Below are 5610 nucleotides of genomic sequence, written 5' to 3'. Positions count from 1 at the left end.
TTTATTTGAAAGTTTGAAAAATTTGTAATAATTAAGTAATGATTAGATAACAAATTTGAAAATTTGAAATTGAAAAAGTGCGAATACAATCAGGCCAATTTGTATCTTCTCTGCTTCAATGCATTTTGCCAATTTGTAAGCAACTATGTTAGAACATTCACATCCAGTGCCCTAAAGCACCGAATTCCCTATAATTTAAGGTTTATTATACAGTTTTGATTAGGACTGTCACCCGATGACAAGCCGAGTCTGTGCCTGGTTTGACCCGATCCGATTGGTAAAAGGCACCAACCCGACCCAACCAGTCCGTACATGCGGGTCCATACAGATTGATCTTTTTTTTTTTTTTTTTAATCCATTTCTTGAAATTCTACACCCACTCTATCTGTTTGGTTTCTTTTCCATACAAATCAATATCAATACACTAGTACAAATCAATACAAATCTAAGGAGTGAGCAAAACACTAGTACAAAGCTACCAAGAGAAAAATTGCAAAATAAACATATTTTTCTATACAATTGCTGTTAAATCCATTAAAACCTCTACCAAACTATTAAAACCAATTCCATAATTTGTTGAGAAGGCAGCAACAAAATTCCCCTGCATCCCTTATAATTCGAATACCTCCACTCATCCTTGGGTTTCCAAAGCTACTACCTACATTCCATTTTAATCCACCATTTTGCAAGTGAATCTACAAATCCAATATCAAAGGTTTAGAAACTAACATTAGGAAAAATCAAATCAGAATTTTTAATTCATGCAAATCATATACAAATGAGTGAAAATGAAAATCATACCATTCATGCAGACCATAAGCCTTGAGTTAATCATCAATCTCATCATCAAAAGCAAAGCTTGATTTTGGACCAAACTCTAAAAAAATACATGATGATTATTAAAATGATATAAAAATAAACATTATGAAAACGTTTAATAAATATGTAAATAAGAAATAAATTCATTACCCAATTTCGCCTCAAAGCTTTCAATATTATCCAATGAGGCACGAAGATCAATGGGTATTGGATCCTTCAACCAATTTTGTATACAAACAAGTGCATCGACTGTTCTTGGAGATAGTGAATTACGAAATGGGTGAAGTACACAACCCTCTGCACTGAAGGTTGACTCAGAAGAAACTGTAGAAACGGGAATGGCCATTACATCCTATGCAACTTTTGTCAAAATAGGATATTTTACTTCATTGATCTTCCACCAATCCAAAATATCACATTTTGGAGCTGCCTCACAACCATGTTCTAAGTACTGATCAATCTCTGATTTGTTCATCAAATTAGACTCAATAATTTCTTGCTCATACTCAATCCAAAAATTCTGTTGAGAATCATAATCAATCATAGTAGGATCAACTAAGGAAGGAGGCTCCGAATAGGAAACTCCACTTGAACTCCTATACACAATACTATACTCCCAGTAAATGTCCATCATCAAGTGTTTCACTATTGCAATAATTTCTTCAACTAAATTACCAACATATATCTTTTTGAACCAAAATTGCAAAAGACTAAATTTGCATCTTGGATCAAGAACAACAGCAATAAATATCATCAAGTTAGTCTTTTCAATTGATCCCCAATATTTGTCATACTTAATCTACATATTTTCCGCCATACATTTCAACACTGCATCATTACTTTGACTCATTTTTTACAAATGTGATTTTATGCTACAAAGCTCCTGGAAATATGCATTAGATGTGACACACAAAGAGCCATAAAGTCTCACAATAGCATCATAAAACATCTTCAAAAACTTTATCAATACTCTAACTCTCTCCCAATCATTAGAGTTAGGGGGGCCCAATTTCACACTACGACAATAACAAACAAAAGAATCATCATCCTTCTCCAATCACAAAAAAGGTTTTTTTATATGTTTTTGCAACTTCTAGCATTAGATAAGTCGAATTCCATCTCGTGGAAACATCAAGGCATACCAATTTTGTACAATTAATTTTCTCCTTCTCTATACACTTTTTGAATTTCTCCATTCTTGCAGGAGATGACCTAACATACCTAACTGCATTGCGCACTCTTGTGATTGAATCATCACAATCTCTTAGCCCATCATTCACAATGAGGTTCATTATATGAGCACAACACCTGATGTGAATATACTTTCCTTCAAACAAATGACCTCCTACAAACTTTCTCAAATACTCAATGGAAACATCATCTGAGAAAGCATTGTCAATTGTAACAGTAAAGATTTTGTCAATGCCCCAATCTTGTAGACATGAATCTATACACTTTCCAATAGTTTCCCCTTTGTAATTAGGGATCATACAAAAGTTTAGAATTCTTTTGTGTAGTTTCCAGTTAGAGTCGATAAAGTGTACAGTAAGACACATATAATTTAAGTTTTGAATTGACGTCCATGTGTCAGTGGTTAAACTAACCCGCCCAACCGCCTTAAAAATTTTCCTTAACTTCTCCTTCTCCATTTTAAACAGTTTAATATAATCTCTCACCGCAGTGGTTCGAGATGGCACTTGAAACCTTGGTTCAAGAGATCTACATACCTTCCTAAATCCCTGGGCTTCTACTATCCTAAATGGAAGCTCATCACAAATGATCATTTCAGCAATTGCCATTCGTACAGTTTTCGAATCAAACTTATGTGCATTTGCCGAGTTACTAACATCACTATCTCCAACTCCCTCAAGAGGCCCATCACGACTCATATTCTATTGATCCGTAAGTCTGATTCTATGAGGATGTTGCTTACAAGTACCAAGATACTGCAGCATACTTGATGTACCATGTCTTTTGGGATGAGAAGAGTAAATCTTGTGACAATAATTACACTCCGCTTTTGGGTCATTTAAAGGGTATCCATCTATTTTAGTAAAATGGTCCCACACTACGGAGAGGTCCTTATTTTCCCTCCTTCTACGAGGAGGGAGACTTGTGTCACTAGACAAGTTAATATTTGATACCTTTTGTGATCGATTATCCAAAGAAGTAGCGTCTCATTATCTCTTAAATTGGTATGAGTGTCACTTTCGAAGCAATCCATATATGAACTGACATATAATATTAGATATAAAAATCAAGATAATAGCAATGCATAGATGCATCCAGCCACACACACACAACTATAAAACCGGTACAAGAAAGGAAAGCTTCCAAGTACAATAAATTCAGATCTGTACAATAAATCTGATCAAACAACAATAAATTTTATAATTTGTACAATATCATGCTTGAATATTGAATTTACTCTGATATTACATTACTTGTTAAATTCATTGAAGTAGCAAAATATATTAAGATTCTTCTTGAAGAACCTAACAGATCATATCATGTTCTCCTGCAAACCCTTTAAAAAGAGAGAGATATCGAGCAGCTAGCTAGCCCAGAAAAGAGTTTTGAATAAAGAAAATAGGAATTGGATTCTTTGGTTTTGTGGCATATCCTTAGGAGCAAATATAAGAGAAGTAGTGATTACGAGGAGAGCCAGCTATTAAATATAAAAAATCTTTGACTATGACTGGAATTAGGATCTACTTAAAAGGATATTAAAGAACTAGCCTTTTTTTTTTCTTTCCTTTTTATCTCCCTTTTCTCTCAAAAATTAACAGTTAAATAAAAAAAATCCAAAGGGTCTATTGATTAGAGGACAGGTGTTTCTTTTGAAAACTCAATAAATTTGGTTCTCATTATGACATTGTCTCTCTTTACTCTATAAAGTAATAAACATAAGTGAACGTTGGGGAAGTGGAAATGTGGAATTTGGCTTCTCTAGAGATGGAAGATCTTGTACGTTATTGGGTTGACACAAAGTGGCAACTCCACCAACCCACAAACTAAACACGCACTTCCTTTTGTCACTCTTTTACCTCAGATTTCCACAAGTTGAGAGAAAAAGTTTCATAGATCAGAAATATCACATGTCCAAATGACGTTGCACGTTGCATGTTTCTTTACCCAGAGCACTTAACCAAATGGTGATAGGAGATGCTTCAAAGAAAGTCTTCTAGGACAATTCCAAAGGAGGAAAGGACAGATTAGAAAGGTTAAGCACCACTCATGGCAAGCAATAACTTAATCCTATTTTCCTAGTCTGTAGAGGTTCAAAGAAAGCAGGCATAGAATGATGCAGGACAATAATTTAAGATATTGCCTCAATATATATTATTATAAAGTTTTGAAGAATAACTATACATTAATTCTTATATATATATATACTTGCTATTTGCTAGGGCAGCTAATGAAATTAAAAAAAAAAAAAATGCTGGTTTCATGATTTTTATTCCCCTTATATTCTCCTCCTCACTAACTATATGCCACATCTTAGCCAAACCAATTGACCCCACCACAGAAAACACAGTAGGTTTTATTCTAATTAACATGTTAGTGTAGGCATAAATTATTTATCATTTCATTCATTATTCAAGTGGGTATGAGAATCCCAACAGAATCAGGAAGGATGTAAGTTCCTTTGTGGCTTATACCCTCTAAGAAAACAATATAAAAACTACCAGAAAAAAAAAAAAAACTATAGTAAAATGAAAAGTAGATTGATAGGTTTAAATATTCAATCGTCTCCAACTTCTTGCAGGCCATTCATTTAAAAAACCTTCTGACAAATATCATGAAGTACTTATCCTTCCTACTATCCACCATCAAAGAACTTCAAAACCAAAGCCAATTGCAGAACCCAACAAAGCAACATCGCCCACTTCAATAACTCCAACCAAAACCCAGCACAAAATCAAAACCCACTTCAACCAAACCCTCATCTTGAAGAGAAATACAAGCATCGTTCATCTTCTAAGCAAAACCCAGCACAAAATCACAAAGATAAATCACACAAAGCAAAACCAAGTAGAAAATCATATTTTCAGTTTTCAGTTTTGGGGGAAATATGTTAAATAGAGGGACTCACTGGCTTGAATGGTGAAGACGACGGTGACGACGAACAGCGATGCTCAATAGAGTGGTGCATTGGCTAGGGTTTGTAAAATGAAGGGAAGAGGGACTCTACCTTGGTTTAAGAATCAAAACGCGCTAGACGGTATCGGTTTCGACCGATATTAACTTAGTTCAACCCGCTAGTGACGTGTATCCAAATAACCCCTTTTGTCGGGTGGGCTCAAGTCAATTATTGCGGACAGATCGTCCCACTACATTTTATGCACAGGCCTAGTTTTGATCAAAATACTCCATACATCCAGATCCCTATTTTAGGGAAAAAGTTTAGGGAATGAACAGTAATTTCCTATATTTGGAGAACCACTATTTATTCCTTAAACAAATTTTATCAATATTTTATTCTAATACATAAAATAAATTATTCTTTCAATCATCTATACTTTCTTTCATACACACAAAAAATTAATTTAAATTTTTGTTTAAAACATTTACTAGAGTAATAGTTCAAAACATAACAAAAAAATATTGAGTAGTTAAGTTTGTAAATAAAAGTGAGAAAAAAGTAATAAAGAAATAATAGATAAATATTATTTTAATAGAATAGAGAAAGTATAGGGAATGAGATGTATGAGATTTTTGAAAGATGAGTAAAATTTAGGAAAAACTTTTAAGGAATATCATTTTTAGGTAAATTATAGGGAATTTTAT

General features: G+C 33.7%; 1 long non-coding RNA gene across 1 annotated transcript; it reads right to left on the bottom strand.

Moving 5' to 3' along the window:
* Positions 1–353: 353 nt before the first annotated feature.
* Positions 354–5007, bottom strand: LOC122293451. The gene is made up of 3 exons (XR_006237284.1): positions 4916–5007; positions 802–877; positions 354–695 (listed from the first exon to the last, which is right to left on the bottom strand). It is a non-coding gene; the product is annotated as an uncharacterized LOC122293451 (long non-coding RNA).
* Between the last annotated feature and the right edge of the window lie 603 nt (positions 5008–5610).

This window comes from Carya illinoinensis, chromosome 14 (genome assembly GCF_018687715.1).
Source record: "Carya illinoinensis cultivar Pawnee chromosome 14, C.illinoinensisPawnee_v1, whole genome shotgun sequence".
In the NCBI taxonomy this organism is placed as follows: Eukaryota; Viridiplantae; Streptophyta; class Magnoliopsida; order Fagales; family Juglandaceae; genus Carya; species Carya illinoinensis.
Note: the sequence above shows the minus strand (reverse complement) of the source record. Positions and strands in the feature narration are given on the sequence as shown.